Source organism: Lissotriton helveticus, chromosome 9 (genome assembly GCF_964261635.1).
Source record: "Lissotriton helveticus chromosome 9, aLisHel1.1, whole genome shotgun sequence".
Classification (NCBI taxonomy): Eukaryota; Metazoa; Chordata; class Amphibia; order Caudata; family Salamandridae; genus Lissotriton; species Lissotriton helveticus.
The window spans coordinates 325930825-325955570 of record NC_136070.1 but is presented as its reverse complement, the minus strand read 5'-3'; the positions used below and the strand labels follow the sequence as shown (position 1 = coordinate 325955570).

Here is a 24746-nt window from a genome sequence, read left to right as displayed (position 1 = left end):
TAGAGTTTTTCTGTAGCTCAGGGACAGATCAGTTGGTGTAACCATGCGCTTTACAAGTGCTATTATTATTATTATTATTATTAATCGACTTTCTAAAAGGAGCCTTTCCTCTTCTTTTCTCTCTGCAGAGTCTTCTCTTTCCAACTTCAGCAATGTCAGAAACACACCCTGGGAAAATACCTCACCTCTCTCAGGTGCACAGGACCAGGCAATGTGCTTCTAGAATCAAACCCACAGCCCTCCATTACTCTAGCTAACTCATACAGACAATGGATGTACCATAAAGCCCACAATCAAAAACGCAAAACATACACTTGGGATATTAGCACTATGATCTGGGTTAGCGAATAGAAGTGGAACTTTCCATGAGTGGACCAGAATGCAAAAAGGTCCAGCCACAACTATGAATTCACAAAGCACAGTTTGCTGACACCATTACTCAACAGGTCAACCCACCAACACTTCACAGGACTTGCCTAGGACCTCATTCATGTCAAAGGACAGGCACACTAGATTTGTGTGAGGCTTGGGTCAAATATCAAAAATCAGGACACTAGATTCTTGCAGTTGGGGAACATTAAGGTAAACCATGCAGTAGATATTCCTGTCCCAACATGTAGTAACAGGAGTTATCACACTTATACCAATTCACCACACCACTTGTAATCTGTGGCAGAGTGCCTCGGGTGCTAAAGCAAAGGTGCACTCCTTCAGCTCAAAAAAAGGCTGCAGCATATAAAATAATCAGGAAATGGCACAGTAATTGATAGAATGCCACGCCAATCAACAAACATCATGGGGCTTGATGAACCCGTGTAAAATCAGCACCAACAAGGCGACAGCTCAAGCGCGTCCTTGAAATGTATAGTATCTAAAGGTGCTGAATAGTTTATTGTAGGAGTGTCTAGAAAACATACTAAAGGCAAGGAGAATTGGAAGCAGGCCTGCATTAAAGAATTCCGACCAGGATTCTGCCTCAGATGACATTGTTAAACCAAGTGTAGGAATGCTAACTATTGCCTCAATAACTTACACATCCCTTCATTAAAGAGTAATCATTTGGTCATCATGCAGGAGTGAGCAGCTCAGCAGGGCCTGCTTTGTATTAGTATTCTAGTAGTGTACCTGCAGTACAGTATATATAACGGGAAAAAATAAATCCAAGTAAAAGATTACAGAAAAAGCCCAGGGCAAGTCCCGGTTTCAGAACGTAACCACTGAATGCAGAGGCTGCAAAATTTGTAATCTGAGAGGACAATTAGAAAATGACAGGATTTTATTTATTCATTTTATATTAGTAATTTTCAGTTTTTGATTAAAGAGACAAAGTGAAAACGCATTTTCACATTATTTCTGGAAAAAAAAACAGATATCAATTTGGGATCATAGGTTTTAGGTGGGAGGTCTCCCTCTATCATTTACTAATTTCCTAGAAAATGGACTGGTAATGTTGGTGTTGACGCTGTTTTATCAGATAATCTCAGATAAAGCTCCTATTAAGGATCTGGACGGTGTTATCTTAAAAAAAATGTGAGGCATGAGTCCCTAAGGAGATTAGATAGACAGCAAATAAATCAGCATTGTCAATTAAACAAGCCTTCCTTCTCAAGGTCAGTAAATGTTAGAAACCAGGAAGGTCTATTAATTAGTCAAAATGCATGGCAAATCATTATAGGGAATTAGCATAAGGCTCAATGATGTGAAGAAAAGAGTCTGACATAATGTCAAGTCTCAGAGCTAAATATTTTAAGTTCTGACTTCTGAGCAAGAGAAAGGCTGAGAAGGGCCCATTCTCAAACACTCGGGCAAACCAGGCTGGCTCACCTCCAATTTTGGAGTCTTTTATAGCAAAATATAAAGAAAAAAGTCACATAGCATAAAATGAACTAAATGTTGATTGGTTCAGCCAATCACAATACAGTAATTTGCAATAATTTCGAGATAAATAAAAGAATAAAGAATCCCTGTTTGACGTAATGTCAAAGATTGTGACAGTATAAATCTAATTACACGAGAAGAACATGATTACACAGAGCATTACATTAGTGCACATTCTGCTATGTGTGCTGACAGGAGACATGTAAACACACACATTATGGATGTATTGAGATTCAAGATGGAGTCAGGGCTAGTTTGTGCCTGATTTAGCCAAGCACAGAAAAATATGATTTTTTAAAGTGCAGCGTTTACTCTCATATGCAAAATGTTCATAATGTTAAACACTCGTTACTTCATCTGAAATATCTGTTTCATTGGCAACGCAAACATTTCATACAATGAGATGCACGTGGGCCAAGCTAGGGCGCTCCCTCTTAACCCAATAACTTTGTACATTAGTGAGGTGACCAGCCTTAGTGATATTTCTCAAGTGGCTGAATTATTGTGCGTTACACCTCCAGCCACGTCCCTGTCAACTCCAAGGAAATCCAGCCCGAGCTGCAGAATAGGAGATAAAAAATCAATTTAAAAAGCAGATGTCTTGGGCGAAAGTAAACATCCTCTTTGCAGTTCAAGGCTGGCTGGGTTGCAGCTCAGCAACCAGCCTCGTCTTTATGAGCAAGGTTGGCTGAATTGCTACGGAAATTGAAAGCTGAACACAGGCCATGCATGCAATAAACATTCCTGTTCACTATTAAGCCCCAGTTTTGTGACTTGCATGATTCCTATGAAAACATTGATACCTATACACCAATACCATATTTCACCTACATACGGTGAACAGTTTAGTTTTATTACTATAATTATTATTGCGATTCCTATTGAGGGTATTATTTTCACCAATCGTAATATGATTGAAATTATGTACATTTTATTTCTATCACCCATTTAAAATGTTGATATTTTTTATAATTATTAGGTTAATCATTATTATTGTTGGCCATCTCATCATAATTGTTGCTATTACCAGCAGTTGCCCTCCGGATTCTATTATAAGAGCCTACCTGGACAGTTCTGTGCCACCTGTTGACTGGCCATGGAACTCTAAACCAATCATTTATGGCCAACTTATTCAGATCTTTTTGTATTATTCTGGTGAAAGAGAATTTAGGGGTATGGTTGAACTTAACACAGAGAGCTACTAGCCAGCTCTTCCACCAGAGGTGCCACAATGACCATCCCAATAGTCTTCAAGTGGACCCTTAATGGTTTCCTCCAGCAGGATGATGTATCTGGATGTGATGCTCTTTCTACCTCAATAGAACTTAATTGTCTGCCATATCTCAAGGTCATACTGGAATGGCAGTTGACTTATGTGCTGCCCACTCATGAACACTCTTTAAAAGCTAACAAATCAAACTGAACAATATTTTAGAAGGACAGAACAGAAAACCTATGGCTTGATGTAGAAAACCCAGGTTGCCAACCAATCGGTGTATTTTGCACACTGATGGGTTTGTCACCTGGACTCCATTTTGCAATTTGACTGATTTACTAGTTAATCACATCACAAATTGCATACTCTGGGGAGCTACTAAAAACTCCTACCTCATCATGATTAATGAGGTAAAGGCAGTTTGCACCCGCTGGGAATGGGTGTGAATTCGGGGATTGAGGCCTGCATGGAAAGAAGACTTCCATCACTGCATTTGCATTCCCCTAATGCTGACATTTTGTTTAAAGCAGACCCTTTTCCTTGAATGGCAGTAGCTGCTTTAAAGCTGGTATTCAACCAATGACAAGGGAGTTTAAGTTTAAATGTGTAGATTTATATAGCACAGCTAATCACCCCTGAGGGTATCCAGGCGCTGTCCATGGGCACGGGAAGATTACGTCATTTGCCCGGAATCACAGGATGTTGCGCAGATCTTGAGTCTCAAGCCTGTATCCCCAGCTCCTGAGTCAGCCGCTCTGGAGCTGCGCCAGGGAGAATACATTGCCCCCTCGATGTCCACAGCCACCATTTAGCCAACCTATGTACGGCTTTGAGTCTTGCAATGGATACCACCAGCCTTCCTAGGATTGTATCTGAACAGTAACGGCAAGTGCATTCACAAACCACTGTGTTTCCATATCGACAGAAGTACAAAGGAGAGAGCGACACCCTTTACTTCCATATCGACAGAAGTACAAAGGAGAGAGCGACACCCTTTACTTCCATATCGACAGAAGTACAAAGGAGAGAGCGACACCCTTTACATGTCCCCTTACTCAGTAGCTGAGCATGATCCACAAAGTGCACATTGTGAGTCAGAAAGACTTTTCCAACTCACAATATTGCTATTGTACATTGAAAAACACTATTTCTCAGCTGCAGCCAGGGGCGGTGCCTCTATTAGGCAGTGGCGGCTGGTGGGATTTGAAAGTGGTGAGCGTTAAGTAACAACCAGGATATCACACAGAACACAACAGTAACGCGCAGGACATCACACAGAACACAACAGTAACACACAGGATATCACATAGAGCACAACCATAATACACAGGAAATCACACAGAACACAACAGTAACACACAGGACATCACACAGAACAACAGCATCCTCCGCCTATTTGGTTGTTGGGAAAATACTTGTCACAACACACGTCACACAATACTGTCCACAGCTGACTGCTTGAAAGATTCTCGTCGCTCACGCTTTGAAGACTAAATGCCCAGAGGTTTTGAAGTGCAATCCCCCTGGGACTCTGCAGGAAGGCTCCTGACTCTGACTTCAGCGTGAAACCACACATGGTCAATCACACCGACTTCTCTCTCCTGCCCTGGGGGCCCGCCCTACGGGTCCAGTATGTGTCGCCCATACTACTTTCTACCAGTAGAACAGTTGAGAACTCTGTTAAACAGGTGCGGTGTTAGGTAGACACATTTTACCCTATTTTGCATTATTGGGTCAATAGGACATATTTTAGGGAGAAATAAGCTCACATATCGAACTGTTTGGCCATTTACAGCCTTTTCTGTTTACACTTTGCATGGTTACAGAGCACGGCACAGCAATAAGTGACACACTTAACCATACGTGGTTTGAGCTGGCAAGTCCGTACCATACTTGTATTACTGGCGCAGGCGCACCAGTAAGAAGCAGCGTTCAAAAGGCCAGCAGTGAACACTGCAGGTGTAATTCCATATTTAGAAGCCTCAGGACACAAGCTACGCAGTGGGAAATAATACGCACAAGCTATTAGAATCCTGAGAAGGGGTTAGTTTAACGTGACAGTGACGAAGAGCTGCAGAAAGTGCAAACAGGAGTCTCAGGGCCCGATGTAGGTAATTAGTATTTACCGATTCGTAAATACCGAATTTTACCGATTCGGTATTTGCAATGTAGGTATTTTTACCATTTTTTTTACCGAATCTGTAACATTCGGTAATTACCGAATCGCCATTAATTTCTATGGGCCTTGAGGCCCATAGGAATCAATGTCAATTACCGAATCGGTAAATACCGATTCAGTAAAATTACCGAATTTGCAAGGGGGACAGGGTGTCACTTTGACACCCTGTTGCACCCCTGATTCTGGCTTGTGTGCCATGTGGCACACATACATGCCCTTCTGGGTACATGTACACAGAAATTTGTTATTTACCATGACATAGTGTGTCATAGTAAATAACGAATTCTTAAGGGCCGGTGGCACTGTTTTCAGTGCCACCTACATCACAAATTTGCGATGCGGTAAATTTACCGATTCGGTAATTTACAGAATCGGTAAATTTACCGAATCTGTAAATATACCGAATCGGTAAATTTAAGGCCCCCTACATCTGCAACTCCTAATACCGGTCGGTAACGGACGAAATCGCCCTTTACCGACCGGTATTTGGCCTCCTACATCTGGCCCTCAGTCCGGTACTGCCAGTCGTATGTTTTTGGAGCTGGCACAACATCACATATTTTTTTTTAAAGCTCTTTAAAACTATTTTCAAGGTTGAACACAGGTTGTACCGACCCCTGAAATACTTGTATGGTGCTGGTGCCGCAGGACCAGCAATGCATGTAATTATCCTCCCTACCCAATGTGAACGCTTTTATCGGTGCTCGGAATATAAGGGCTACGGCAGGGATAAAAAGCTGTTTTGTCCGATGGGGTTGAACAGTTTGGAATGCTTTAAATTTTTTGAGGAAATAAGAAAAATTAAAACCCCTACTGCCCCAAGCCATGAATTAATGTACCATTAAAGGCAGCAGCACAGAGGATGCTGAAACTCTAGGATTCTGTGGGCTGTTGATGAGCACGGTGTATTTTGCTCTCCAGGTTACAGCAACCTCCCTGCATGAGAGGCTCAGGCATGTGTTGACCTGGCACTCATCGCTCGAGCTGCTTCGTGCTCCGAGCTGCGTCCTAGATAACGGGCACTCAGCCCCCACCCCTCTGCTCGCACCTCCTCCGGAAGCTGAAACACCAATATCACTGGGGCTGGGCTCGTACGGTACTGCTTGCCCAGCATGAAAGCAACAATAAAATCAGATCTGAGTCAAAATCACAGCATCGTGTCCTCACCTCCAGGCTCCACGTTGAAATTCTGTTCCTCGGCACCCATAGTCTCCTCCCAACCCTGCGCTGTGTTGTCACGTGACATGCTGCCAGAGGCCCCTGCATCTCTCATCCAATCCAGACACTGCTCCTGCTGTTACAGAAGATCCCAGATTGACTGGGGTAGGGGGCCCCACTGCTCCTTACTGAGCACAGGGCCTGCAGCTTATAGTCAGCCCAGGCTCCAGTATCAGCTGCTGAAGAGACTCTGAGCGGCCTCGGGTGCGCATGTCGGGTTGGCTGCAAAGCTGAAGCCGTCCAACCCGACATGCGCACTTGGGACCCAGGTGCGCGCTGGCTAACTCTGATGATGGTGTCAGTCAGTCTGTGAAGCTCCACCCCCTCCTTAGGCCCAGCCTCAGCCCTCAATACATTAACTGGGCGGGCTACGGACGAGATCAATTCTCTAAAATAAATATATGTAATTGTGTGGCAAGGGGGCCAAAATGTAAGTGGGTCACTGCCCCAATGCCCTGATAGCAGGGGTGCCGCTACTAGGGTGTTGGGGTGTTGACCCCCTTACATTTTGTCCCCCTTGTAAAAACCAGCCCCCAGTAACAAAACCGGCCCCCACCCTTTTGGCCCACAGGGGAAACACCCGGTGCCCGCTATGGACAGTCCATATGGAAGTCTAACCATCACTCTCAGGTTAAAGCAGGCCCTTCTCGGAATTCTAATAACTTGTGCGTATTATTTCACACTGCGTAGCTTGTGTTGTGTGACTTCTGAATATGGAAATATGCCTGCAGTGTTCAGTGCTGGCCTCTTGAACGCTGCTGCTTACTGGTGCGCCTGCCCCAGTGGTAAAAGTATTGTTTGGACTTGCCAGCGCAAACCACTTATGGTTAAGTGTGTCATTTATTGCTGCGCCATGCTCTGTAACACTGCAAAGTGCAAACACAAGGCAGTAAAGGGCCAAACAGTCCAATATGTAAGCGTATATCTCCCTAAAATGTGTCCTTTTGCCCCAGAAATGCCAAATAGAGTATAATTTGTCTACATAACACCATACCTGATCCTGAAGATGCCTCGTGCTCCAGTGCTCCTCCATTCTCCTGCTGCACCCGGCAGTCCCTGGGTCTGACTCATTCAAACCAGACGGTGCTCTCATATTATGAGGCCAGTGCCGGGAATGGCCTGAGCGGGCTGGTTTGACGCTCTGCTCAGGGAGTCTGTGCCATTTCTCCACCCGGCTGGAAAATACAGCTGGGTTGGAGAAACCTGAATGCGCATGTCTATTTGGCCGGCCTAAGACGGCAGGCCAAATAGACATGCACACTCAGAAGTGCACATAGTACTTCATTCCTCCTCCATCCCATGGCCCGGCCCTCCCTACACATGCTGACTCAGCCAGCAGCTGAAAAAAAAACCAATAATAAAATATCGTTTTATTATTCAGCTGCTGGTTCTGAGCCAGAGAGGTCTCTAAATAACACACATATCTTGGGGGGGGGGGGGGGGAATAATTAAAACTGAACAAAATTGCTTTTATCCACTATCCCTATAGGTTTATCTGTCATATTATCAGTATCTATGTAGTGTATTAGGATAGATCAGTGAGATGAACGCATGCTGTTGAAATTTTCAGTGATTGTTTGGTTGTCATTTTTAATCCTGTCAATCCTCACTCAGCCTTCCATCCTTCCGAGATTAGAAAAAATAGGACAATTCAATAGGCAACAGTAACACCTGTGATTTTTTTCAAGACTTAAAAACTGCAGTAGTGTGGTATGAAGTGCTACGTATAAAAAAAATGATTATTTTAATCATTGTTTATATACGCCACTACCGCTGACCACACATTATTAAAGAAGGCAAAAGGCATCGGGTTAAAGCAAATGGAAAACAAAGAAAACTGAATTGTTAATTGTTGCCACAGATATTTTTTATGGTGGCCAAAAGGTTGAGGTTTTTACCCAGTAAAAAAGTTAACTTGAGATATATACATTTCGTATGGGTTCAACATTCTCTGCCAATGGCCATAATACACCTGTTTCCAAACAGTGCTCCGCAAAGTTGGCAAGGCTGATTTGGACACTGCAGTGAAGAGGCCTGAAAAACTAATAAAAAGAGGTGGCTAAATGCTTTGGCCAGTTACCATTGACCGGTTCTTCTTTTGTGGGGTCTCCAATGGGTAGAGGCCAGAGTTTGAGTCTGAACATAGTTGCCTAGCCTTAAATCAGGTTTGAGGGTGCACTTCACAATTTACAATTTCATCCACTCAAATTTCTTTGCAGTGTTTTTTTTAAGAGGCCACACTACTGGTACTGCAAAAGGGTTTGGAGTGGGAAAGTTCTCTGACTCTCTGACTCTCGGCAGTGGGTCACCCCTTACTGGGGTGCTTTTACTACAGTAGGCCCTTGGGCCTACTGCCAGATTTATAAATCTGGTTTCTTGGTTATAGAGCCAGGAAGTGGACATTTTGTTCTGAACAGCTGATTGAAAACTAGTACCTCAAGACTCGACCAAGATTGCGAAATACATATCCATTTTGGAGAAAGATATAATTTAGAGCCTAGACCTTGTCAAGAAGTTTACTCCTTGCCTACTATGGCAAGATAAAACTTGAAACATTTGCATAAACACAATTACTGTTCAATAATGTAAGAGATCTCCAGGGTCAGATGAGTTGAGAGAGTGACCAAAGACTCAAAAATATGCTCTGGATGATGGCTCACATCACCTTTGCCAGAAAGGCTCAACAGAAGAAAAACAAAAATCTCCACAAAGTAGCATTGCCTTATCCTTTTGAAGCTTGCACTGAGCAGATGACTTATTTTATGGTCAAATGAATAAAGTAATGTTCAAACCATGATCATAAAAACGAACACATTATTGACCCAGTACCGCAAATGAAAACTTGGAAAAAATGGGTGTCGAGAGTTGAAAAAGCTGAGATTTGCTTCCAGTATAGATGAATGGGGCAAATCTCAATCATGCAAGTCAATAGGAAGCAATGCAATCGTATTTGATATGTTAGAAAAGTAAGAAAAATGTCTTAGTGCCTCGCCTCTTTTTAGCAGAACTGAGGCAAAAGTCAGGCTGATTCGTGAGTTCATATGACCAGATAGAGGTTGGGAAGTAAGTTACCTTCACACTTAGAAGTGCATGTGGTTGGAGGTAATAAACAATGACGTACCCACAAAGAATAAACACACATACACCATTGATGATCAACACAAGCTTAAGATTGATTTCCTACAATTTGACAAGTGATCAAATTCAACTGTTCAAGCTAGGCACAAGTAAGGAACTGGGATGTCCAGGATTTATGTACTAGCAAAGAATATATGTTTTCTGTAGAAAGGCCTTGCCATTTCAATTGACATGTTTAGATCAACAGAATCTTGTGGTTACCCAAACATTACAATGTGCAAGTCTCGCCTGTGCGTATGAGCCAGTACTCCACTTCTGTGGATCATATTCCTTTCTGTGCATTATCTTGTAGTATGTATATTGTGTGTATGATATGCACTGAAATATATGGGACACGTCAAGGTATTCACAGAGCAAATTGTCCATGACACACATTGATGGTCCTTTTGAGTAAGAGAAGTGGACGTCTTGTCATTTTGACTGAATTTTCTAGCCTTTTGAAACAATTTAAAATCTACTGTCAAGTGATGTCTTAGGGTCAGTGTTTTACTCATGCTGGTGGTAGCAGGTGATGGTCACTGGCACTCAGGACTAAGACAATTTTTTAATTATCAGATCTTGACTCAGAGTATAAGAGTCATACAGAAAAGGGAACATGAGAAAGGAAAATAAAGATAAGACAATAGTGATCCAGGGAGGAGACATTACTGGTAATGAACCTGGAAGAATGAGATAAAGAGACAGGAAAGGTAGGCTGGTGGAAGAAAGAGCTGTAAGTTAGAATCAAGACAGAAGCCATGGTATTCCACATCCTCGGCCCACTGTGGGCGTCTGCACTTATTCTCTTCCCGTTGGTTAGGATACCTCAGATATTTGTATCAATTCACCCGTAGGTGACATCACTAAACATACTCCAGATGTGAAAACAGTTGCTACTTTACAGGCATTAAACTTAAGCCTGTGTGAGTTGGCCAACATTAAAAAAGGCAATCACTGACCGCTATACTCGCCATATTCACAATGGTTAAGATGATTACAAACGCAAGTTTACTGCCAAATCTATCTATTTTACCCCCTGGCAGGGGTGTAAATGGTTTTATGAGTGTGGACATCTGCACCACGAATGTGGATAAGTCCATATTTGTAAATTCTGTTCAAGGGGTGGGAAGAGGGCATTCCAAGGCATGGATGTTTGGGAACGCTCTCAAAGATGAACATTTGTGGGCATTCAGAAACTGCGATGCAACCCATTTCCAGCCTGGAAATGGTCAAAGGTTTACTCCAACACTTCCCTGGATGGAGGGTGGAACGGATCACCCGAGGGTTGTTGGGGATGTAGGAGAAGGGCACTGCCAATAGGGAAAAACGTTTTCCATTTGGAAAAAATAAAAGAAAAAAATGTGCATTTCCACAGGGGCTCCCACCCTTGCTGTGGGGACATCTGTGCTATGGACAAATCAACACATTGGGAATAGGAGCCCACGTGACATGTCACTTCAAGTCCCCAGTACTACACCTGAAAATGTGTACCTGGTGTAGTATGTCAGGGGTATTTACACAAATGTTGGTAAATACTTTCTACTTATTGAACTATTTGTAAAGTGCTCTGATACCCTTCTAGGGTCAAGTTTGCGCTATATAAAACTTTATAAATAACTGCTGAGCCCTCGAGAGAACTCGAGAGAACCTGGCGCAGAGACCCAACTCCGGACAACATGGCTGCCCTCAAGCTCACCACCCGAAAGCACCACCAACTCATCCGCGCCACCAAGAAAACTGCATTCAAGGAACGACTGGACAACAACGCACACAACAGCAAGGAACTCTTCAACATCGTGAAAGAGCTCTCCAACCCCAACGCCGGAAACAACGACATCACCCCTTCGCAAGACCTCTGCAACTCCCTCGCCTCCTACTTCTACAACAAGATCGCGGACATACACAACAGCTTCAGCACTCAACCGACGCACGCCACGACCGAACCCCCGCCCCCCACCACCACCCTCCGCGCCTGGACTCCGATCAACACCGAAGACACCATCCGCACGATGAACTCCATCCACTCCGGATCTCCGACCGACCCCTGCCCCCACCACGTCTTCAACAAGGCCGACGCTGTCATCGCACCCCACCTGCGGGACATCATCAACGCCTCCTTCGACACCGCTACCTTCCCGGAAAACTGGAAGCACGCCGAACTCAGCGCCCTACTCAAGAAGCCATCAGCTGACCCCACCGACCTCAAGAACTACCGCCCCATCTCACTGCTCCCGTTTCCTGCAAAAGTCATCGAGAAGACCGTCAACAAGCAGCTGGCCGCCTTCCTCGAGACGAACGGATCCCTCGACCCCTCGCAGTCTGGCTTCCGGGCAAACCACAGCACCGAGACCGCCCTGATCGCAGCCACCGATGACATCCGAGCCCTGCTCGACAATGGAGAAACGGCGGCCCTCATCCTCCTGGACCTCTCCGCGGCCTTCGACACTGTCTGCCACCGTACACTAGTGCAGCGCCTCAGCAACATCGGAGTCCAGGAGAAGGCACTGGAGTGGATCATCTCCTTCCTCGCCGGAAGAACACAGAGAGTCCGCCTCCCTCCGTTCAGATCGGAAGCCACCAAAGTCATCTGCGGCGTCCCTCAAGGCTCCTCGCTCAGTCCAACCCTCTTCAACGTCTACATGGGCCCCCTCGCAGACATCGCACGCCAGCACAACCTCAACCTCATCTCCTACGCCGACGACACCCAGCTGATCCTCTCCCTCACCAACGACCCCGCCACCGCCAAAGACAACCTACACGAAGGGATGAAAGAGGTAGCCGAATGGATGAAGAACAGCCGTCTGAAACTGAACTCGGACAAGACGGAAGTCCTCATCCTGGGATCCTTACCCTGCGCCTGGGACGACTCCTGGTGGCCCCCCTCCCAGGGCAGCGCACTCAAACCGACAGACCACGCACGCAACCTGGGCTTCATCCTGGACTCCTCCCTCTCCATGACCAGACAAGTAAACGCCGTCTCCTCGTCGTGCTTCAACATCCTGCGCATGCTACGTAAAATCTTCCAATGGATCCCCACCGAGACCAGGAAGACGGTCATCCAGGCCCTCGTCACCAGCCGTCTGGACTACGGCAACTCCCTCTACGCCGGAACCACCGCCAAGCTCCAGAAGAGACTTCAGCGGATCCAGAACGCCTCAGCACGTCTCATCCTGGACATCCCCCGTCGCAGCCACATCTCCGGACACCTGAGAGACCTGCACTGGCTCCCGGTCAACAAGAGAATCACCTTCCGACTCCTCACCCACGCACACAAAGCCCTACACAACCAAGGCCCGGGATACCTCAACAGCCGCCTCAACTTCTACGCTCCCAAACGCCAGCTTCGTTCGTCCGGCCACGCCCTCGCCGCCGTCCCCCGCATCCGAAGCACCACCACAGGAGGTCGGTCCTTCTCCTACCTCGCCGCCAAGACATGGAACTCCCTCCCGACCCACCTCCGCCTGACCCAGGACCACCTCGCCTTCAGGAAGCAACTCAAGACCTGGCTGTTCGAGCAGTAGCGGACCCCCCCTCCCTAGCGCCTTGAGACCCTCTGGGTGAGTAGTGCGCTATATAAATGCTATGATTGATTGATGATTGATATAAATAAAAATAAATAAATAAAATAAAAATAGGAAATACATGTAAAAGTAAAGAAGTACATTTTGTGTATCGGGCACAATATTTTCTTTTCTTTAAACTCTTTTTATTGAAACCAAACTCATCATACAGTGTACACAGTCAAGACATGCCAAATGTCATGGTACATGGCTGTTAAGACATGACAACATGTAAAAACAGCAAAAACAACAATTGATTGGCGGAATGTTGCACAATGGCAAAACACTCACCCCCAGTCACAAATCATGCAAAAACAGAACATGAATCACAATCAGTAGGGGCGATTCTACTGCCCATCATATTTTATATTGCAGTTGTCCATCTCCCATCTAGCATATAGAATCGTTTGTCCACTGGAAAGCGTTAGGGGCACAATATTTTCAAGTCCAGCTGCTGCCCTTGCAGAAGAGTGTCACTGATGCAGAAACAACTTCATTAACAGCAGCCACTGGCCGGCAGCCATGAGACCAGTGGTAAAACCAAGCAAGGGTATGGACTGAATCTCTACCAGACTCATCCTACCAGGCATGCTCTGTCAAATTCAACCTGATGGTCCTTGCCTCTGATTGGCCAAGACACCATTTCATGCTCCCATGTGTGTCCTAGCATTCCTATGCAAGGTACACCGCATGCTTCATGAAATGTTAATGCATGGGCCGTGCTAGTCTATTTCGGTCCGATGCTAGCCTGGTCTCGAGAGCATAGCTGGAGACAGTCCGCCTCCGGCCAGTGCAGTGGAAAATCGCTTTTCATAAATTGAACTCCTTGATGATGAATGTCACCACATCACAGCCGCCAACACTTGCTGCTTTCAGCTTCTCCGGCATCATGGCCACGCAACAGACTGGCAACGGTGGGCTGCTCTTGGAACCCAGGATCTTGCTGATTAGCTGTGGTTGTTTTTCCAAGTCCTGAAGATGAGGAGGGTCATCAAATGAGGATGATGTTGACTTTTCTGTCAGTTCACGTTGCAGGTACGAAAAGACTTTTTTTTCCCTATCATGTTTACTGCCTACTGACGTAGACTAGGTCAAATATTTGGTGGTGGAATACATTGACCACTGGGTCTTTCTGTAGAGTTGCATATCCAATAGGTATTTTTTCATATTCAAAGTTGTACATATGGATTTGGCCACACCTAGGTGGAGGAGTGAACCTGTAGTAGATAAGCATGCTCAGAAGACAGTGCAAGCAGGTAGTTTGTCTCTTCTCCCTCTCTGCAGGTGTGGTATGAAGTGTTTGAACAGTTAGATTTACACCAAGATCTGGCTCCCACGTGCCATGTCATCTTCTGTGATCTCCAATGGGTGCCGATGTAGTCTAGGGGGAAGATGAGTACACTGGGGATAGAATAACTACATATAAAAACTTACCGTATCTGTAACGCCCTAGGCGAGACGCAAAGTAAATGCAGTGCCAGTTCTGGAGACCAACACGATGTTTCAGCTGCAAAAAAATGGGTGGAATATAAGAAGCTAGCTGTCTCTTTCTTCAGCCATTTCCCTTCTTTACCTCTATACACTCCTTAAACTTAAAATCACTTTTAACTTTCTTTACTTCGAAACCCTAAAATCACTCTTTTCTTCTTCACCCATCCTGACGTTACCTCTACCAAACACTTAACTCTAAAACTATCCTTATCCTTTTTACCTCTGCCCACTCAACTCTAAAATCATGCTTACTCCATTTAACTCTACCCATCTCTTAACCCTAAATTCACCCTTCTCCTCCTTTATCTCTACCCACCCCTACACCTAAAATGACCCTTACCCCTGTACCTCTACCCACCCCTTAACTCTAAAAAACGCTTACTCTTTGCCCCTACCCACCCCTTCACACTGAAACCACCCTTACCCTCCTTTACCTCTCCCCCAACCCTAAAATTACCATTACCCCCCTTAACTCTAAATAAAACCTACCTGTGGAGTAAAGCCATGCAGTGTAAAGGCACAGATGTAGTAACGGCTGAGGAGCAAAGGCTGGGTGGGCTAGAAACTGTGGATTAAAGATTACATACCGAGCAGCCAGCATGAATGGGGAAATTAAGAGAACAGTCAGGGTGTTAGAATATTTGCAGCTTTTTGATGTTTTTCCGAGGATTTAATTTTAGGCAGAGATTTTCCAGAGCTATCCTAAAAACAACTTCTGGAACCTTCCCCAACTAGTGATGTTTGGTGATGGCACAGTGTGACTTTTATAGTGTGATTCTCCAGAGACTACAGTATCTGCAAGGGTCAGAAGTGTGCATGTCACTCCTCGGCCCTGATTACGAACTGCATGGTACCGGGACCACAGTAAAATTTCCACCCAGTAAAATATCCACAGTACCATGCAATTTCGAGTTGGACCCCATCGAACAGGGAATTACAGTGTGAGACCAATTTTAACAGTTATAAATCCACATATTCCATGGGGTTTTACATGTACCACTAGCAAGTCCTAAATGTATATGCGGGGCTGTGTGGATGTAGGAGTGGGATGGAGAAGTTTTTTCGAGCAGGGTGGATTATTGTATGCTTTCTCCTGTTAAAAAAATTAATGGAACAATTAATGCCTCTGGGAAACCTGGTGGTGGAACACCCTAATAAGTCATAATAATCAGATGTAGTTACATTAAAGCACAAAAATATGCATCAGTTTGACTCCACCACACTTGTAATCAGGGTTTTTGCATATCCTGCTTTCAGATTGACTTTGCAGGCAACTCGCTGTTATAAAACCTTATTCAAATTCGGGACGGATAGGAAAATGTTTTGGTTATAGTTGCTACTCAATGCTAGGCCTGCCCTGGACGATTCACTGACAGAATATCCACTACAGAAATATCGACGTAAAAAATATTGGAGGCGAAATATCGATGTCCACAATATCGAAGTCCCATCTACATTATGGTAAGTACAAAAATATTGTTGTCAAAAATATCACTGTCAAAAATATCGTTGTTACAAATATTGTTTTTTTTAAATGTTTAAAAAATAATGTAAAATAAAGTAAATAATACATATAATTAAAAGAAGCATAGTTAAAAATATGTTTAAATGTTTAAAATGATAACTAATACATATAATGTAAAAATAAATTAAACATATACTTATAAAATATAATATATATAGTTACTTAATAATATTTATCAATAATTTTTGTAATAACTTATAAATTGTTAAAAAACATGTTATAAATTATAAATACATATATAGAAATACAACAATAATATGAATAAAAATATAACAAATATGTGTAGCAAATTAAAAATGTATTTTAAAATGAATTATACACTACATTAACTAAAACAGTAAATATTGGGTAGCATAGGGGTAAAAATTACTATTCCCACTCCAGAGAGTGCAACAGTAGGGAAATTGTTGGATAGCGTAGAGGTAAAAAATATTATTCCAACTCCAGAGAGTGCAACAATAGGAAAAGTGTTGGATAGCATAGGGGTAAAAATTACTATTCCCACTCCAGAGAGTGCAAAAGTAGGGAAGGTGTTGGATAGCGTAGGGATAAAAATTACTAATCCCACTCCAGAGAGTGCAACAGTAGGGAAAGTGTTGGATAGCAGAGGGTTGCATTTAACATGCTTATCTTTTTTTTAAATTAAATAACCAATTAATAATTAATTAACAATACATTATTTATGAATACCAATAAATTTAAATTAATAATTACTTTAATAAAATTAAGTACTTACCAAACTATTTCCCTAAAAATCCCACAACCCATTCACAAAACAAATTAACACAATTAATATAATAATAACATAATCAATTAATAAAAATGAATTACCAAATAATAATTAATTAGAAATAAATTAATTATCAATACCAATAAATAAAATGTATTAAGTACTTTATTATAATTAAATTACTTCCCACCCTATTCCCCTATTAACCCACAACCCACTCCTAAAATAAATTACCACAATTAATATTATAAATTAAATAATTAATAAAAAATAATTTCCAATTAATATTCACTTAATAAATTATCAATACCAATAAATACAAAATAGTAATTACTTTATTATAATTAATTTATTTCCACCCTATTCCCCTATAAACCCACAACCCACTCCCAAAATAAATAAACACAATACAATTATCAATTAATCCATTTATAAAAATGAATTGCCAATTAATAATTATGAACAATAAATTAACTATCAATGCTAATAAACATAAAATAATAATTACTGTATTCAAATAAATTACGTCCCACCCTATTCCCCTATTAACCCACAACCCACTCCTAAAATAAATGAACACAATTAATATTATAAATTAATTAATTAATAAAAATTAATTTCCAATTAATATTCACTTAATAAATTATCAATACCAATAAATACAAAATAATAATTACTTTATTATAATTAATTTATTTCCACCATATTCCCCTATAAACCCACAACCCACTCCCAAAATAAATAAACACAATACAATTATCAATTATTCAATTTATAAAAACGAATTGCCAATTAATAATTATTAACAATAAATTAACTATCAATGCTAATAAACATAAAATCATAATTACTGTATTCAAATAAATTACTTCCCACCCTATTCCCCTATAAACCCACAACCCGTTCCTAAAATAAATTAACACAATTAATATAATTATCAATTAATTAATAAAAAATAATTAACAATTAATAATTAATTAACAATAAATTAATTATCAATACCACAAAATAAAAATTAATTATGACTTTATTATAATTAAATTATTCCCCACCCTATTCCCCTATAAACCCACAACCCGCTAGGGAACTAAAACACTATATTTATTTTAGAAAATGTAATAATGTCTAAAAACTATTTTTCAATTTACTATAATTAAATCACTTCCCACCCTATTCCCCTATAAACCCACAACCCGCTACGGTACTAAAACGCAAAAATGACTTAAAAAAATCAGTAAGTTCTAAAAATGTAATTCATATATTTAAAAACAAAATACAATACTTAACAAACAATATAGAACACATACATATAAAATACATACTAAAATACGTAACACTAAAATAAACATCGATATTATTAACAACGATATTTTTTCAATCGATATTACTGACTTCGATATTAACAAAAACTATATTTCTTACCTTCAGGTCGATATTCTGGTCACCTATATGCTTGATGTCGATATTCTGTCACTTCGATATTCCCAACTCGATATTACTGTAGGTCGAAATAAAAAACTTGATATTATGTCTGTGCACCGCCCTGGACTAATTTCCTTTCATGTTTTTATTATTAGCGACAGTAAATCGAATTTTCAACAACCCTCACACAAGCCATTTCAACTGGCAACCAGGTCAAGCACTCAATGTGTTTTCCATCGATGGACTTTGCCTGAATGAGACTTCAACATATTTTTCATTTATTTCCAAGTTATGAGTAAGAGTAGGTGCTCCTTTCTGTACAAATCTGCATCATAGAATGTTTATCCTGCTGAAAAAGATGACACATTGGAAAAAATCAGGCAGAAATATTAAAAAAACAGATGAAACATATGTGATATTATTGTCAAAGCTTATCCCTGAAACAAAGTACATCTTCATTTTGTCCAGGCTTGGCAGCAACGCAAGCTTGGCCCTCTCTACAGAAGATAGGCTGATGACGTAATGTTTATAACTTGTGAGAAATTGAGATGTTAGATGAGGGGGGTGCGAGCCCTTCTCAAGCAACTGCCACAATCCATGTCTGGTTGAACCAGAAATGTCACTAAATTAACCCGTGCTTAACCCTCTGTTAGTTTTACACAAAAATCAGGCAGGCTTCACTTAGAGGTAATGTGTAAAGACATTTTGTAGAATGCAAATAGTACTAATGTGAAAACACAACACAAGGAAAATCCCACACCAGTTTAGCAAAAGAGAGTACATTTTAATAAATTATTTGTAATCAAAATAAAAAAAATTACACCTCTGCAGAACCAGAGATATGCAATTTCAAAGATTTAAGGTAAGTATAGTGCCTAACAGCACAAAACGTCACTCATGGTTATCTGGTCGCTCAAGACTGGGTGACAGTCACAAGTTCAGGCTGATCACAATGGAGCACGGGCCAGATAGAGGGGCCAGGTTAGACCAGCTGAAAAAGTTACTTTCTAAAGTCCAGAGTGAAGAGTTCCAATCACAGTGGGGGGGGGCATGAAGACCAGGGAGAGTATCGCAGATGGTCGTTGTTGTAGTGCGAAGAGCATGATGATCGTTGCTGATGGTCGGCACTGTGCTGTAGAGCTAAGAGCCTGTCAGGAGTCACAGATGGTTGTTTCTGGAACTTCGCATTGGCGGTCACGATGGGCTGTTGATGCTGTAGTGCGAAGAGTAGATCTCACATTGCTGGTTGTCAGTTGCAGTCACTTTAGTGCAGAGTAAGGTTCACCAAAGCTTCACGTTGGCGGTCGGCATAGGTGGCAAGATCCTGGCCCGAACAGTCCCGTTCCTGGTTGCAAAGAGATCAAAACTTCTGGATTTCTCCTTTTCTTTAAAGAGAAGTGCAACTGACGCCACACCAAGGGTCCATGACCTGGAAGGCACCTTTTGGGGACCAGGAGCTGGGCAGTTGCAGAGAGGCCTGTGGAGATTGGTGTTTCCCTGTAGCTCAGAACAGGAGGTCAGTCAGCTTCCCCTTGGGGTCACTTCAGACTGGAATGAAGGGACAGGTCCAGCCTTTCTTCTCAGAACCGGTGGGCAGTGTAGAGGAGGGAGTAACTGCAAAGGAGGGAAGTTGCAGCAAAGGGTCAGTGGCAGCAAATGGCCCAGGGAGGTAGGTGGCAGAGGTACACACATGTAGAAAGAGGGAGCAAAGGCAGCAACGGAGGGAGTGGCAACACAACAGACTATGGTGGGAGGGGGCAGGGGAATCGAACACATAAAATGGGGGCAGGAGCAGGTACAGTAAGCTGACCACAGAGGGCAGGAGAGACGGGACAGGTGCTTGCAGGGAAGCAGACTGACCATGGAGGACAGTCTGTTATGAGTTGGCAGGATGGTACAGGCTAGTAAGCCACAGGGGTGGGCCTGCTGCTCATTGCAAAGGGAATATTGTCTGAATTTGATCAAAGAGCACCCATAAATTCACTTAAAAGCAAAGGTTAAAGAGAAGTTATAGTTATGGTAAGGTATGGTAAAATGATCTTCTGTTACGTTAAAAAGAACTGAAATTCAGGGGGAAAAAAATAAAGGTTTAAGTGATGTAATAGTTTGGTATGGTAATAAGATCTTGGGTTATGTTAAAAAACCCTCTAAATTCTCTGAAAAAAAAACAAAGTTTAAAGATACGTTTTAGTTAGGTGTTCAAATGAGTTAAAAAGAACATTGAACAACCAAAAAAACACTGAATTTCTTCAGTTATAGTTCAGTGAGCTAACTATGATGAATGCCCCCACCATGCACTTATGACCTCACAGATTTTATCCTATTGATGACATCCCTGATGGCATCGCAAATTACATAATTGATTACATCGCTGATTACATCAAGTTATCACCGCGACAGTTGGCTATACACTTTCCCACTGTACGTTTAAAAATCATATTATGGACTTGGTTTTGGTTTTTTTTTAGGAAGTGTTGTTCATAATGTATCAAGCAATTTTGTGCGGAGAATGGACCCCCTTTCTGGTTTGTGGACCCAGAACTGGGTTCATTAATTCTGCAGGAGTTCCACGCACCTCTATGGGTTCACAAACCCCCACTTAAAATAAAAAATAGTAAAAAGTAATTAAAAAATAAATGAAAGGGGCCAGCCCTGCTTGCTTACCCAATGGTTATGTGCAGCGGAGATTGGCCTCCAGGTGTAGGTCAAGCCCTGCAGTCAACCTCAGCTGTATCGCTTCTAAGATTTTAGACCTGATTCATAAAAGTATTTGGGAGTGTCAGAAGTAGTTCTGAGGGAGTACTCTTTACATAGTCTTGTCTGTCTTTGTGAATCTGCCCCAAAACGTCTAACTTCCTATTAGTAAAAGTACAAAGAGAGCACAGTGCTTTCTAGTTGCACTAACTGTATATTAACATGACTGATATAGTCCCATTTTTTCCCATTCTAAAAGTTTAGAGGCTCATTAACAAAGGCACATGAGAGTACATACTAAAGTACAACTTGATTGCTACTTTACATACTCTGGCATGCCTTTGTCATTAAGCCCCTTAGATTGGAAGCATACACGCACATCAAACTTCTTCCGTTAGAGAAGAAAATTAGAAAAAAGGACCAACATCTCCTAGGTGTCCCATAAGCGCTCTCTACTGTAATAAAAAATGATGTTTCTCCCCAAATGTGGAAAATGGTGGATCACAGTAATATCAGATGCTCCTGTATTTTGTAATGATGCATTTGTAATTGATGCAATTTGGGGAGGTTCGTGATAAACTTGTTACGTGAAATTGGCCATTATGTCCTGTCATGTATTTACACCACATTCACAGCAAAATTATACTGTAGGACAAAGGTTACAATGCAAATGACTGGAACACGAGTACACAGAGCTTGCTTTTTTTAGCCCTATTATTTTAGGTTAAAATTTGTCATTGCGTCTAAAAGAGAAGTATGCATTGCTTTTTGCTCAACTACTAAGGGCTACTCCAGCCCTTGCTTGGAGTAAATGTCTGACCATTTGCCAGGTGGAAAGGGGTTGTATCGAAGTTTGTGAATGGCTATAAACAAACAAATGTGTGGGTGTTCCCCAAATTCAAATGCATACCATACATTAAAATGCCCTTTTGCTACCCCTTGATTGAAATTTACTACTGCAGATTTCTTTGAACCCCTGTTGGAGAATTCTGCAGTAGTAAATTAATTTGCATCTGCCGGCAATCCCTTTATGAATTCCTAGCGGTGGTAAAAGTGGTATTTCCGACCATAAATCCACGCTTAAGGCTGAAAATTCCTTTGTGAATAAGACCTAATAAATTTAAATCAAACACCTGTATATTGATCCTGAAATAGTATCACGAATGCCCTGCAGGACTTACATTGGACTCTCTACTCTAGACGACAGCTCTTACACATAGATAATGTAGACATATTTTGGCATGTATGAATGCTCACGTAGCTAGAACACTTCAGAAGTCATTCCTGGTAAATCATAGGAACCATCTTTAGAGGTTGGACACTCAACTGGTTTTGAAATAGTGCATGTGCATCGAAATGGAACCGCTTTTTTCTATCTAAACTAGATGTAACAGAATCCCATTTTTGCAAACAATATCATAACTCAAAATGATGCTCCCCTGCAGAATGTGATGAGGTGCCCCTGACACTTCTAGTTAGTCATGGCTTCAAACTGAATTGGGACCCCCTGAAGGGTTTGGAATCCTATCGCTGCAGGGGTTGCAGGGGTATGTGTTACCTCCCTGCTGCAGGATCTTAGTCAGTGCTTCACGGGTCCCAGTGCAAGGAAGGATTTGCCCCCTGGCTGCTGTTTGAATGATAAAATACTGCAATAATCAGGGTCCAGTTGGCCCCTGGGGTCTCTGGGTCCTGGTGCCACTGCACCTGATGAACCATTGGAAGCCATGAATGTTCAGGTTTCTGCGGTAGGCTACAAATGTAGTAAGATGATCATGGAATTTATTACATGCTTGAGATGAGGTCTGACATGCTCTGCTCAAGTGCATTAGCTGTTCGGTTTCATAATTAAGTTTTGATAGGTGGCGCCATCTTTTCCCAACGAGAAAATATTGCTAGCCGCGCGCGCTGGGAAAACTCTCGAATCTGCCGCTGCGGGTTGTATTTAAATCAACGCTACTTACGGCAGGAAACACCTTGTCTCTTATTGTTTGCTTAGTCTCGAGAGGCTGTCTTGTCTAAACTGTCACCGTGGGTGATCTGTTTTTATAGTGTAGTTAATTTCACCTGCATTTTCTTGTCGCTGTTCAGCTTTTCCACCCCCCCCCCCTATTGAGTCCAATCGTTGCTAATTTAGTAAAAGTCGTTTTATTTACCAGAAAAGCATCGTCTTCTCATACAATTTGTCATATTTTGCCCCAGTTAATTGACATTTCTCTTTATTGAGCTCACCGACATGCCACGGAGTTGAAATACAAAACGGATGAAAAAGAGAAATGGTTGAAAAGTGCTGATTCTGGTCATACAAAATTCATAGATTGTGGATTTGAATCCATTACACGTGGAACAAGAAATGAAGCTGTAATTGGAAGCATCGCCACATGCTAAAAACGAGCACATTTCTTACATTCTTGAACTTCTGGTCTAACTGCTAAATCAATGTTGGTATATATTGGATACAGCAATGCATATTTTGCACAATAATAATAAATACTTTAAAAAATAAATACTTAGATAAAAGAGGACCCCGACATTTCCTTTAAGAGGCTGTTGCGCCTTTCCACGTGGTGCAAGTCATTTCCACCACTGGGGCTCCTCACTTCCATCACGGATGAAGTCACTCCAACCACTGGCACAGCCAGTGGGACAGGATCACATCTGCGGCACACAAAAAGAATATTTCATACCAGGTGTTACATAAAAGCAACATTATACGGTGATCTATGTATGACAACATGTATGCACCCATTATTGCCTAGATTTCACATCTGTTTTAATAAGTGGTTGCTGCTATTTAGGGGCGTTGGGTCGCGGGGGATGAAAAAAAAAGTAAACAATCACTTACCTGTGGGCCTCTGCCGTCGTCTCTTGGTCCTCTTCGCCTGCTTCCAGGACTCCAGGGCAGGAAGCAGGAGCAGGAAGCACCAAGGCTCCCAAGCTCCCCTAAGCCAATCACAACGCTGCAATTAAAAAGTGGATTGTCAATTTCATACCTCTTAAAAAGAGGGAGGACTTAAACCTATAAGGTGCAGGAGGGAGCCCAGAGGTGTGGTCTCTCACCAGGAAGCCCTCAACGTGATTTTTTGGCTACTTATATCTGTTAGAAATCCTTTATAATGACATCATATCTCTGCTAAATGACTAGATGACATTGGCTTCTAACTGCTTTTTTCAGAAAGTAAATATTGAAAGGGCTCACTGTTTGTGGTGGCGTCTGTTGATTTTGTCCTTGGTGCTGGCTGGTGCTGACGACCACAGATGGTCACGTGACCTGCCATGTGACACGTCACATGTTTTTTGAGGCCTGAACCTGACCCATGACTCTTGACTCATGGACAGGATCTGCAGCCACTGAGCTACAGCCTTTTCTAATTATCGATCAGGGCTGCGGCCCACATTAATAATATTATTTGTTGTTGTTAAGTTTCAGGCTGGTGAGCAGTTGTGCAATATAAGCCTTCTTGACCAGAAAGTCATTATAAGGTAGAAGCAGCATACAAAACAATGACAACACTGACAATTCAACCCAAAAAAGGGGTGCCGCCCACCAGTGTGAATTTCTAGATGCGATGTGAGGTATAGAAAAGATCCCGTAGGATCATCCGAACTGAGACGTCAGGAATGAGTCTGAAATGAAAGAAAGATGGGCACGGGCAACCTTAAATGGGCTGTAGAAAAACAGGTGGCATGCAAGTACTGCCTGGGATCGGATCCATTTC

The 24746-nt window shown here is 42.2% G+C and overlaps 1 protein-coding gene and 1 long non-coding RNA gene across 2 annotated transcripts in view; one reads left to right on the top strand and one right to left on the bottom strand.

Moving 5' to 3' along the window:
• Nucleotides 1-24746, top strand: part of KCNK10 (potassium two pore domain channel subfamily K member 10) — a 434219-nt gene that overhangs the window by 63445 nt on the left and 346028 nt on the right. The window lies entirely within an intron of this gene.
• Nucleotides 23229-24746, bottom strand: part of LOC144782739 (uncharacterized) — a 108747-nt gene continuing 107229 nt past the window's right edge. The window contains exons 3-4 of the long non-coding RNA XR_013601234.1: nucleotides 23873-23987; nucleotides 23229-23685 (exon numbers count right to left, since the gene is read on the bottom strand). This is a non-coding gene — a long non-coding RNA (uncharacterized LOC144782739). The remainder of the gene's footprint in view (nucleotides 23686-23872; nucleotides 23988-24746) is intronic.